We start from the raw sequence: 13,217 nt of genomic DNA, 5'->3' as shown, positions 1-13,217 counted from the left end.
AAAATCACCTTCTATTATTCTGTGTTTTAAATATTCATAGCATGAGTGTAATAGAGGCAGCTCAACTTGATTAGGTAGAGCCAATTGTGCATTTTCAGTGCCAGTATTTATACCTTGTAAATTGGTTAAGTACCATGAATCAGAGTTTATTTATTTATTTTTATTGATTTGATAGACAGAAATATAGTAAAGAAAATGTTAATAATGAATATTAAACTTAAAAGTATTATGGATGTATATTTTTTCTTCCCTCCTTCCCTCTTTTCTTCCTTCCTTCCTTCCTTCCTTCCTTTGTAGCACTGGAGTTGATTGAATATCAGGAGTTACAAGGTCAAATGTAGACTTAATGAAACATTAATCAGCCCACCTCTGTGTGTTTTTGTGTGCATATATATGAGTGTTGGCCCCTATGGCCTGACTGTCATCTCTATGAAAATATAAACCATTTCTCTTTTTGTCTTTATATTCTCCAAATTTAGTACAGGAAATAATGAAAAATTGTTGATCAATAAAATGTATCATCTAAGTGATCATGACATGAGGAAGAAGTATGAGTACAAATTCAAAGTATCTGCTTTCTTATCTGCTATAAGAAGGTTGTGTTCTTTGAATTGCAACAGTCACTATACTGTTATACATACTTATTATCACCTACTTAGATAAGTCAAGTTGGCCTCACTTAAGTACCTAATATGTTCCAGGTTCTATGCTAAATATTAGGCACACAAAGAAATGTAAGGGAAAATAAGGTTTTTTTTTTGTTTGTTTTTTGGAGGTCACAAATAATTATTTGTGTATATATATGTCTATATATATACATACACACCTAATTATATATACATACATACATATATATATATATATTTACATTGGAGATAATGTCAAGGGGAAGGCACCAGTTTGGGAAGAACTTCTTATAAAAGTTGAGACCTTAGTAGATACTTTAAGGAGGCCAAGAGGATCAAGAGGTAGAGATGAGAATAAAAAATCTCCAAGGTGGGGAATAGTCAGCGAAAGCATAGTGTGGGGAGATGGTGAGTCTTGTACAATAGGAAGAAGGCATAGTCACTGGATGAAGAATACCTGAAAGGGAACAAGATGTGAAAGACTATATTTAGGAAGGTGGCAGGTTATAAAAGGCTTTAAAAGACAATTTGCAGGTTTTATATTTGCTGATTATGGTAATTGGAAACCATTGAAGTTTATTGACTGGGAGGGAGGACCTACACTTAAATAAAATTGCTTTTGTAGCTAAATGGCATATGGATTGGAGGGGGGTGAGATGAGATGAGGTAAGGAGACCAATGAGAAACACTGCAATAATCTCTGAGGTGCTGAAGCTCTACACCAATCAGTATCAGAAAAGAGGAATATATACAAAAATGTTGGGAAGGTAGAATTGACAGGACTTGGAAATTGACTTAGATATGTTGAGTAGATGACACCTTGTTTGAAAGACTGAGTAACTAGGATGATGGATGTGTCCTCAAGACTAATAGGGAAGTTAGGTTGACAGGATGGTTTCATTGAAAACGATAATGAGTTCAGATTTGTGTATGATGAATTTCAGATGTCTATGGGACACTGTTCCAAATCCCGTTTCACATGTCCAAAAAGCAATTGGAGACATAAGCCTGCAAAATCAGGAGAGAATTTGGATTTTGACAAGTAGATCTGAAAATCGTGTGCTTAGAGAAGATTAAACTAAAGGAAATGATGAAATTAAATATAATTACGTAGTGAGAGAAGAGATGAGGGCTCAGTAGAGAGCCCTGAAGGCTCATGGACATAATCTGGATAAATAATCTGCAAGAAATAATGTGGAATGGCAGACAGGTATGAGGAGTACCAGGAGTAACTGGTATTATAAAGCCTAGAGAAATGAGAGTATCAAGAAGGTGATAGTGTTAAGGGCAATAAATGTGAAGAAAGTTAAGAATGGAGAAAAGGTCATTCAATTTGGCAGTTTTGATATCACCAGTAACATAGAAAAAAACGTAGTTTCCATTGAATGATGCAGTCATAATTTAGATTGCCAAAATTAGAAAAGAGAGAAAAGAATAGTTCTTAAATGGTCTTCATTTATCTTGACTTTGTGCTTTCTTCAAACTACTGGCAGATCAATATTCCTTATTAATATGTGCTATCCTGTCATTCCCCCCTTTTAAACTTTTTAGTGATTTCCATTAAACAAAGTTCTAACTCTTTAGTATAACACACAGAAGTCACTATAGCTAATTTCTCTCTAAATTTTAAACCTCATCTGATAATGCTTCTGCGAAATTACACAAATAGCAACAAAACAGAAATATTTATCATATTTGTGCACATCATTAACTCTACACTCCTTACTCCAATCCCCCCACCCAATACCTGGGTCATTCTTGATGCCTAGAATTCTTTTCTTCTCATCTTTCCCTTTTAAAATTCTACCCATTCCTACATGAATTTCTTTGAAAGTTTTTTTTTTCTATAATGGAGCATCTTCAGCAATTTCTGATTCTTATTTACTTAAAATTTTTATGAGTTTATTGTATATGATGGGGTATATTTCTATTTAAGTCACAGCTCCCTGATTAAATTCTAAGCTCTACAAATATAGCAATTATGTGTTAATTATCTTTGTTTTCCCAATAGCACCAGAACAGAGATTTTATCAGAGTAGGTACCTAATAAGTGGCTATTGAAAGAATAAATCAATTATTGAATGCTAGACAGAATATTTGAAGACTCATGCCCTCAAAAGGCAAAAAGTCTCAATATTGGACAACCAATGACACACACATCTATTCCAAAATTTTCTCTAATCACTAAAATCTTAATTTAAGGACATGCAAAAACCAATAATAAGATCTAATTATTCTTTGGATAATTTCTAAGTGCCCAAGAAATATTTATTAATTCATTTGTATCACACTTGTTGGATTATTACTAATTTTAAATATTTACATATAAATATTTAATAGAATTTTGTTGAGGAAAATGATATTGATTTAGATTATGAATTCTTCCTGATTTAATTTCATCAGCTCATAAATTTATAGATTAGAGCTTGAAGAGTCATTAGGAATCACCAAGTTCAAAGCCCTCACTATTCATGTGAAGATCCTGGGGACTAGAGGTGCTAAATGATTTGCCCACAGTCAGACATTAATTATATTGTGGTAACAAGATTTGAACATAGGTCTGGTGATTATATTCCAAGATATCATTTTGCTAAGAAGGCAGTCCTAATACATAGTTTGCCCCTCTGCTTTGAAAAAAGGTATATCTCAGGGAAATTGCAGGTTTGGCTCCAGATCAGTAATAAAGTGTGCCACGTGAAATTTTTTAGTTTCATATTACATATAAAATTCATGTTTATGCTATACAGTAATATAATAAGAATGTAATATGTCTAAAATATACATACATTAAAATAATTTATTTTAAAATATGCTGCCTGTCATCTGAGACTTTGGTGATTTATGATATATTTTTGTTGATGACTACAGACTGATCAAGTCACTGGTGGCAGAAGGTTGCAGGTGTCTATGGCAATTTTTGTAGAGTAAGAAAACAATGAATTTTGCCTCATTGATTGACTCTTCCTTGCATTTGAAGACATAGAGTCCATTGTAGAATTGTTCATTGGCTTAATTTCAATATTATTGTGTCCCGGGGACTATAGAAGCTGGAGGAGAGGACAAAAAATGAGGAAATGACTGATAAGTGGAGCAGTCAGAACATATACAACATTTATCAGTTAAAGTTTGCTATCTTATAGGGCATAGATGCTGTTCATGGAGCCCCAAAACAATTACAATAGTAAATGACAACGGTAATTGATCAAAGATATAATAATGAAAAGTTTGAAATAGTATAATTACCAAAATGTGACAGAGACATGGTATTGAAAAAATGACTTGCTTATCACAGAGTTGCCACAAATCATCAAGTAGCAAAACATGCAGTATATGGGAAATACAATAAATAAAAGTGCAATAAAATGAGAGATATTTACAAAAGTTCACAAAATATGATTTATTTATGCTAATAATCATAAGCAATATAATTTCAACACCAGATTGTAAAAATTAAGATTGATCAAATTGTTTCCATTTATGTTTCATTATTTTTCAAAAATGTTAAAAATCAAAATTGTATTTTGCTAGAATACAGGAATTTGTGTCTTGGAAGTAATAAAATAGTGGTTTTTAAGCAGGTTGAGTTATTAACTGAAATTATTCATTTGTCAGTCTACAAGGATTCAGTTTAATCAAAGCATTATTAATTTCTCAGACACTTTTCTGTGCTTTATATTAACAAGTAAGTCTAAAATTATAGCTGCTAATTCAGATCAAACTCCCATGCACCACTACAGTATTGAAACATTGCTCAAAAGAGACAAATTAAGACTGCTGTAATTGCTACTAAATATTCGGTTCAGTTATTAGGAATCCTATTTTAGAACTAGATGTTTAGTTTTCAGGACCTTGGAGAGGGAATAAAACAAAAAGCAGAAGCTATATTTAGACTGGGCTATGGTAATAATTTTTCCCCCCAAGAACCTGAGATATTGGTTCCTTATAAAAAGGGAAAAAATTAGCTGAAAGAATTATTTATAAACTCCATTTTCCTGTCCTAATTAACTGAGGATTTATTTTCTGTATTGGAATTGGAATGAAAATATAGGAAATATATTTGATTGTTATATATGAGGTACTTGTTAGAAATTCCTCATATTTGTGTGTATATATATATATATATGAAAATAAAACCCAATGGAAAAAATAATTTTATCATGGGGTTATTATATAATTTTTTATAATTTCTGTGTTAATATAAATACCAATATAATTGTTTTGTTTTTCTTTTTATCCCCTGCCCCTAGCACTATGCCTTGATATGGTGGATGTTTAATAAATACTTATTAAATTAAATTGAGTTATTGAAAATGGAACTGAGGCAAATAAGGTGTTTCCCCTCATTATTTTACAAACATCATTGTTTTTGAATGGTGTAAAGCAGTATCACTAAAATACAAATGTGAAGCATTATACTAAAAAGCAGGGAAACAAGTAAAATCTAATGCTTTCACACATCCTTTCTCCTACTCAACCTTATTTCTTAGTAGAAAAAGTGATTTATTTATCAGACTTAAGGAGAACTGTGGGATTCAAAATCATATCCACACAGGTAAAGTTAATATGTTTTGAAATATTGAGGACTATAAAGTTTCCCCTGTAGTTAACCATAGTTTAGTCCTTCTAGAATTTCCTTGAGTCTCTCTCTCTCTCTCTCTCTCTCTCTCTCTCTCTCTCTCTCTCTCTCTCTCTCTCTCTCTCTCTCTCTCTCTCTCTCTCTATTACAGAAGATTTAGATATCATTAAAAATATTTGTTAAGCACTTGTACTTTTCATATAATGGAAGCTAGGTGGCACCATAGATATAGCATTGGCCCTGGATTCAAGATGATCTGAGTTCAATTCCTACTTCAGATACTTAATGGCTAGGTAACTTTGGGCAAGTTATTTAATATTTCCTTGTCTCAGTTTATTCAACCATAAAATATGTGTAATACTAATGCCTACCTTACAAGATAGTTGTGAGGATCAAATGAGACAAAATTTTAGTGCTTAGGAATATCTGGCACATCATAGGTGCTATATAACTAATAGCTATTATTATTGTTATTGCATGTCTGTATATATATATATATATATTATCATTATTATTTTCATTATTTAAAAGTTTGGACCAAATTTAATTGTATTCATGGATTTCCGTGTTTCCTTATCTGTAACTTTTTTTTTCATTTATATGACTAATGCATTCAATCTTGAAATACTGTGCATTTAACCATTCTACCATTTCCATCTCTTCTACCATTACTGTGGAGAAAACAGGGACACATCTGGGGAAATGATACATCAATGCATGCAAAAAGGGATACTATTTTCTTAATATAGATATAAGATAGGCTGAACTATTGATTTAATTTTAATCAGTCAGAATGATATTGGTTTGAACAGAATGGGTTATGGAACTGAAATAAAAATGTTTAGGGAATTGTGACTGCCAATACCTCTTCTTGACATATCCCTGGTTCTGTTTACACATCCTCCTTAGAACCAAGCCCCAGGCAATGTTGGGAGAAGAGGAAAGGAAAGGATGAGTTGGAGCAAAGGGATTTGAAGAAATTCTTTCAGATTGATAGCTGTATCTTTAAATGAGCTCTCTATAGAGAGCAAAAAAAAAATTTTATGCAATGTTTGCTACCCTGACAACCCCTGCTTTAAAACAATTGTGTTATATATCACCCCTTTCTCAGATACTTTTTGGTACCCACAAGGGTTTTGAAATATCTAGGCTTTCTGCCAGCAGTTCCAGCTCCCATTGATAGTTTACCCTCAAAGTATAGGGTGGTCTCTAGCACCCCAGTATCATTGAATCTTGAATAGTTAAATTTCATTTTACAAAGAATTATTTACTTCAAAGGTATAATCACAAATAAACAAATTAACTCCCCAACATGAACAAATTAATCATCCTCTACCATGACACCACCTCAATCTCTGTGGAATGGATTAGGTTTATAATTTATCTCACTTATGTAATTACAATTCCAGTTCCAACACCAAAACTTGTCTTGGGCTCAAATTCCAGGCACACTGGCTTCTCTGGGCTTCTATACCAGTTTGGCTGACTGTATCTGCAACTGTGGCTCCCTAGTCACCATGGTTTCCAGGTTCAATGGAAGAATATCACTTGTACCTGAAAGTAAGATGAACAAATGATTACTAAGGGAAATATCATACCCGTTTCTCAGATCTGGGGTGAAAGAGTTTGTATCATTTCAATGCACCTGTTCTGTGGGTGAACCGAAATCATGGCTCTCTGGATATAATGGGAAACAACATGCAGGGGTGAGGGAAAGTTGTAGTCTGACAGCTTTTTATAGGCTATGAAAACAATTAAAAGAGGCTACTTTTATCCATATGGTAGAGGGAGATACAGGGTTTCTTTGTGTTCAGAGTGATCTGGATATATTCCAAAGCTTCATTAAAATCATAAACAAAATTCCTCAACAACTTAGTTAAATCTCTAACTATAGTGCAAAATTTTTAGTGAATTGCACTAAGATAGTTTCACAGAATGAGCATAAAGGGGTTGAAAAGAAGGGAAATTAGCAACAGGATCTATACCAAATTGTCTTCTCTGATTCCTGCTGGCCTTGTGTGCTTGCTAAAGAATATTAGGTGCTTTGGAAATGACAAATCACTGATTTCTTTTGCCATATGTAACTTGGTTCAATTGGAGGACTGAGGCAATTTGAGATAATGTCCCCTCACTGGCCATTGATCTGGAAGAATGAATGACTCAATTAATAATTTAAGTGAAGTGATCTACCCTCAGTCACCTATATCTTCCTTAAAATCTCCTATAAGACAAATAGATCTCTTTTAAGTCCATGAGACGATGATAGAAAAGCATGCTTTTCCCCCCACCCCACCTTAGGTTTATGACAACTAATTATAAGTGTTTTTTTTTTAATTATGAGGCAAAAAGTATAAGAGGAAAGTCTAACCAATCTCATTAAAGGCCATATTCCCCTGGGACTGAAAGAATTCTGGACCACTTGCATGGATCAAGAACAGATTCACACCTTTGTGGGAAAAGATTGAGTTTAGGATCACAGACCTTTGGTCCTAGGGCACTGTAGTAATAATTTCTATTGTTAGATATGAGGATAACACCCACAATTGAAGAACTAAATCCAACATGCCTAGCTGCTAAATCATCTATATGAGAATCCCATTCATGTTTGTGGTTCATTTAATATTGTTTTCTTTCTTTTTTAAACTAATTTATCCTATTATTAGATGAGTTTGGATCTCAGTTTCCCTGTACATTGATAGGAGTGAAATTGTTCAGGAAAATGTGAAAGAATTTTTTTCTATATGTAAATCTGGATCACCCTTTAAATTTTAAAAAATCCTCAACACCTTCCTATCAAATGATTGTTTCTATTGTCTTCAACCATGCTCAAGGCTCTTCCATCCTTTGCTTCCTTACATGTTGAAGGAACACCAAAGAATTTTCAACCCAGTTATAATCTCCTAAAGATTAAAACTTAAAATCTTTTCAAAATATTCACAAAGTTGTGGAAAAATTGTACTTCATTTTGACTTTATTCTCTCTCTCAAAGCTAAAGTCTACTATATAATCAATTTACTCCAAAGTAAAATCTTTTTTTTTTTTGCCTCCAGTAAGCACTACCTCTTGGTCTTAGAAGTTCTGTGCTTCTTGAACTCATAAGGTTACTTCTAATTCTGGATACGTCTATATGTAATCATCTACTAAGAAAAGAAAACAGAAAGTGGAAAATGAGTCTAGAATCCAGCCCTAACCTTGCCTATTTGAGTCTCTTATCTTTGACTGTGGTGTAGGGCCCTTCTCTATCCCTTTTTAGGAAGCTAGTAAAAGAGTTACTTACCACACTGTGGAGTTGAAATATGAGAGAGTTAAATGAGGGTAGGTCACTCTTTTTAAGGATCTACTGAATGATCTGGTATCCTTATGAAATGGCCAATAAGAAGTTATATTGTCATATCATAGTGAAAATCCTCCAGTGATTGATCACACATAACTAGAAACAAGAAAAGCCTTGGTGATCCCCAAAGTGTCAAAGCACTGAGCTAGCACATCTGATTTGCTGTATCAAGAAGGAGAATTTTCAGGATATTCCCTGAAGCCTCAGTTATAAAGAAAGCCTGTATGATACATGTATAACCTGGTGGAATTGATTGTCAGCCAAGAAGGGGAAGGGAAAAGGGATGGGAATCATGAATCATGTAACCATAGTAAAATATTCTAAATTTAAAAATATAAAGAAAATCCAACTACACAAATGATATGTACCTGAGAAAAGGAAGAATATTTCAGTAGGCAAATAATGTCTTAATAAATTTATGCAAATAGTTTTGATATTTTAGATTTCTGAAAGGAATTTGAGGATCACTTATAAGTCTTTGGACTCTGCTTTTGAAAACCACTATTAAAGCCACTTCTAGATCTGCTCTCTATAGTCTAGGAGATCTCATTCACTACCTATTTCCACTGTGACAATTTTCTTATTTTCACTCTCTACCACACAATCTAAGTCTTCTTTCCTATAGGCTAAAATTTCCCAGTTGATTCAACTATTCCTTCTATGATGAAACTCAAGGCTCTTCATCATCTGTCACCAAAATGTGATTGATTGTAGCATTTTCATGAGAATAATATATCTTAATTTTGAAATTCAACTCTGTTGTTTGAACTACAGAGGGAATATATGCACATATAGTAACTAAAGTAGTTAAATTATATCCTACCTCCAGATACATATTTTCAATATTATTAAAATTGATATGCAAATGACATGACAAAATTTCAGAACTAAGTAGGTCAGATTCTTTGTATTTATGAACTTAATGTTTCCCATCAAGTTAGTATCCATAATCTTCTCATAACCCGCCTCAAACTGTTTTCATTTCTGAGCAAGGGAACTTATTAAGTAGAACTGTGGCATGGAAAAATACTTTTGATATTTGTGTGGAGCCAAGAACAGGTTACTACAAAGTCTAGGTAGAGATTTGTGAAGATCTAAACTGGAACGATAGCCACATGAGTGGAGAAAATAGAAAAGAGGTTGAAAGTGAGAGATATTGTAAAGTGAAAATCAGACTGACTTAAAAAATGATTTGGCTTCAGGAGAGCGAGCAAATGTAGATGGAAGAGTTCAAGATGCGACTGAATCAAGATGCTTTTGTTGTTCTTATAATGGCTTTATTCTCTAGTGGCACCTGAGTTTTGCTCTGTCTTTGAAACTTATTTATCTTACTCTTTAACAGACATCCAAGGGCAGAAAATTTAAAAATATTAACTGTAGTTTAGACTTTAACCATAATTATACATAAAACATTTATTCAATGTATACAGGGTGAAGAAACCACATTATTCTGCATCCTAAAGGTTTCTTTATGCTTTCTTACTATGCTATGCTTATGTTCAAAAAGATTTTAAATCATTCTGAATAAAAATATGTTTGATTCTGACAAGATTCTTTCAGCAGAAAGTGCAGAATCATAGACAAGAAATTAAAAAGATAACAGATTCTCAAAGCTGGTAGATTCTTGGGAAACCAGCTAGTTCTATTCATATTTAAGTAAGAATTCCTTTAAAACTTTGCCCACATATGTTATTCAGCTTCTTTTTGAAGAGCTCCACTTTTGCAGTGACAAAACCAAGATGTCAGAGAAGGTACACAAACCTAACTGATCTCTACCAAATTAACCTCCAAATAATTATGATTTAAAACTCAGAATGAATTCTGGAGAAGCATAATTAACAAAAACATGGGGCAAATATTTTTTCAGCCAAAAACAACTTAAAAGGCTAGAATGAAAGATCTATTACCCTTGAGTGGAAATGGAAGACAAAGTAGTATATGCCAAGGCAGATTCCACCACAGCAAGAGGCATTGGGGGTGGTTGAATAAGAAGCAAAGACATCCAGATCTCTAAGCCACAGAGAGTAAGGTGGCAAACACTTGCTCAGAAGGATGTTACAAGGATTCCTTTACTCTTGTCACATTGCCCATACATAAATCCAGGTTGCATTCCTGGGTCAGGGTCTCAGGGTGAGTAGGAGGAATAGCACACATTAATGCTTGTGGCCACTGGGAAGCAGGGGACTCTGGTCACAGTTCCAATGGGAAAAACGAATGCTTGTGATTACTCATAGACAAGAGCACAGGCCAGGAGAGTATTAAATACACCTCTCCTTCAATCTTCCACCTTGAAAGAAATGAAAGAAAGAAAACAAATAGATCGCCTGAGCCAGCTCTAAAGGCATCTGCACAAAGAATCCAAAGTTTGGAATGGTGCTCCCTTCACCAGAGCTACAAAACCCAACTTGAACATTTTTTTAGATTAAAAGAAAGGAAAAAGGTAGGAAAATGAGCAAACAACAAAAAAAGAAACTCAGCATAGAAAGTTATTTTGGTGACAGGTTACACTCAAACTCAGAGGAAAACAGTCAATACTGTTGCACACAAAACATCCAAGAAAATATATATTTCTCTCAAGTCCCAAAAGAATTAATGGAGGATATAAAAAAAGAAGACGTAAAAATCAAAGAAGAGGTAGAAGAAAAATGGGAAAATAAATGACTGTGATACAGGAAAAAACATGAAAAATGGGACAACAATTTGGTAAAGACACAAACAATTTTGGATGAATTAATTCATTAAAAACCAAAATAGGCCAATTGGTAAAAGAGGCACAAGAATACACTGAAGATAACAACTTTTCATAAAACTGAATTGGCAATAAGGAAAAAGAGACAAATTCAGTGAGGAAGAGAACTCTTTAAAAGGTAAAAGTGGCCAAATGGAAAAGGAGGTACAAAAAACTAGCTGTTATATCTATATGGGAAGATGATTCTTGTAACTCTATAACATATAAGGAAAAACTGTGCCATCTTTCTGAACTTGAACTGACTTTATTTGTGGGTAAATAGTCAGTGATCTCATCACACCCTGTCTGTAGAGAATGACCTCATTTAGATAACAGTCCTTTTTATAGTCTTTTGACAGTCAGTTAACAAAAATGTTTAATAAAACTAAATGTACAAAATGCATTACAAACATTTAGGAAATATTTGTTAAAATATTTAATAAATTACAAATAAAGGTTTAAGACAGGCAGCCCCTATTTGTTCTTTTTCTGATAATTTAGCACTAATTAACACTTTTTACTTTAGACATTGGATTACAAAGATCACCACCAAAGATGTCTCAGTCTCTAGAGCATATGATTGAAGATATAACACAAGCACCATTCATCAGTGCAGTTTGAAAATCACAATAACAAAATATGGAAATAAATCTGATCAGGATACAATTAAGTCATCTCTATTTGATACTATAAATACTAGACTGACATAATCAGACTTAACTTATAACACTGACAAAGATAAACCAAAGGGGATTCTCCAGGCCATAAACTCTGAGGAACCTACAGTGAATTTAAATCCTTCACAAAAGCAAATACCACATTGTCCTTGTAATACATTCCTATTGCTACTACTGATTTAATTATTGTTTCTGTTATCTTTATTAAGAATCAGGGTTCATGTAAAACCCAATTGAATTACCCATTAGCAACAGGAGGAGAGGGAAAGAACATGTACCATGTCAACATGGAAAAATATTCTAAATTAATTAATTTAATTTAAAAAAAAAGAATTCACAGTAATCATAATGGTTTAAAATTTTTTACAAGTCTCTCTAATAAAGACCTCATTTCTTAAATACATAAATGAGGTTAATGTATAAGAATACAAATCATTCCCCAATTGATAAATCATCAAAGTATATTAACAGGCAGTTCTCAAATCTCAGGCAAATTAATAAATGCTCTCAGAAGTCATGTAAAAATGTTCTAATTCTTTTTTGAAAGCAACTCTTTTTGTGGAGAAAAAGAATTTGATAGTGAGGAGATACCAATCTACCAGGGAATGGTTTAATAATTTATAATATATGATGGTAATGAAATGCTATTGTGCTTTAAGAAAAGATAAGTAAGTGAAGCTCAGAAAAGCCTGGAAAACTTACATGAACTGAAGCAAAGTGAAATAAGTAAAAATAGAATAATATTGTACACAGTAATAGGAATACTCTATGATGAATAAATATGAATAGTTTACCTGTTCTCAGAAATACAATGATCCAAATCAATCTCTAAGGGTTCATGATAAAAATATGCCATCTGCTTCCAGAGAAAGAACTGGTGTAGGAGGCAGCTGGGTTACTCAGTGGATTGAGAGACAAGTCTTGAGATGGGAGATCCTAGGTTCAAATCTGGCCTCAGACACTTCCCAGTTGTGTGACCCTGGGCAAGTCACTTAACCCCCATTGCCTAGCCCAGTGGTTCTCAACCTTTCTAATGCCGTGACCCCACAATACAGTTCCTCAAGTTGCAGTGACCTCAAACCAAAAAATTATTTTGGTGGCTACTTCAAAACTGTAATTTTGCTACAGTTATGATTCAGAATGTAAATACCTGATATGCATTATGTATTCTCATTGTTACAAATTGAGAGGTTGAGAACCGCTGGCCTAGCCCTTACCACTCACTCTTCTGCCTTGGAACTAATATGTAGTATTGATTTCAAGATATTTGAAAAAA

The 13,217-nt window shown here is 33.3% G+C and overlaps 1 long non-coding RNA gene across 1 annotated transcript in view; it reads right to left on the bottom strand.

Moving 5' to 3' along the window:
• Window positions 1-5,749: 5,749 nt before the first annotated feature.
• Window positions 5,750-13,217, bottom strand: part of LOC103097603 (uncharacterized) — a 148,945-nt gene continuing 141,477 nt past the window's right edge. Inside the window, exon 4 of the long non-coding RNA XR_001627744.2 lies at window positions 5,750-6,756. This is a non-coding gene — a long non-coding RNA (uncharacterized LOC103097603). The remainder of the gene's footprint in view (window positions 6,757-13,217) is intronic.

This window comes from Monodelphis domestica, chromosome 2 (genome assembly GCF_027887165.1).
Source record: "Monodelphis domestica isolate mMonDom1 chromosome 2, mMonDom1.pri, whole genome shotgun sequence".
Lineage (NCBI taxonomy): Eukaryota > Metazoa > Chordata > Mammalia > Didelphimorphia > Didelphidae > Monodelphis > Monodelphis domestica.
This window is presented reverse-complemented; position numbering and strand designations above follow the sequence as displayed.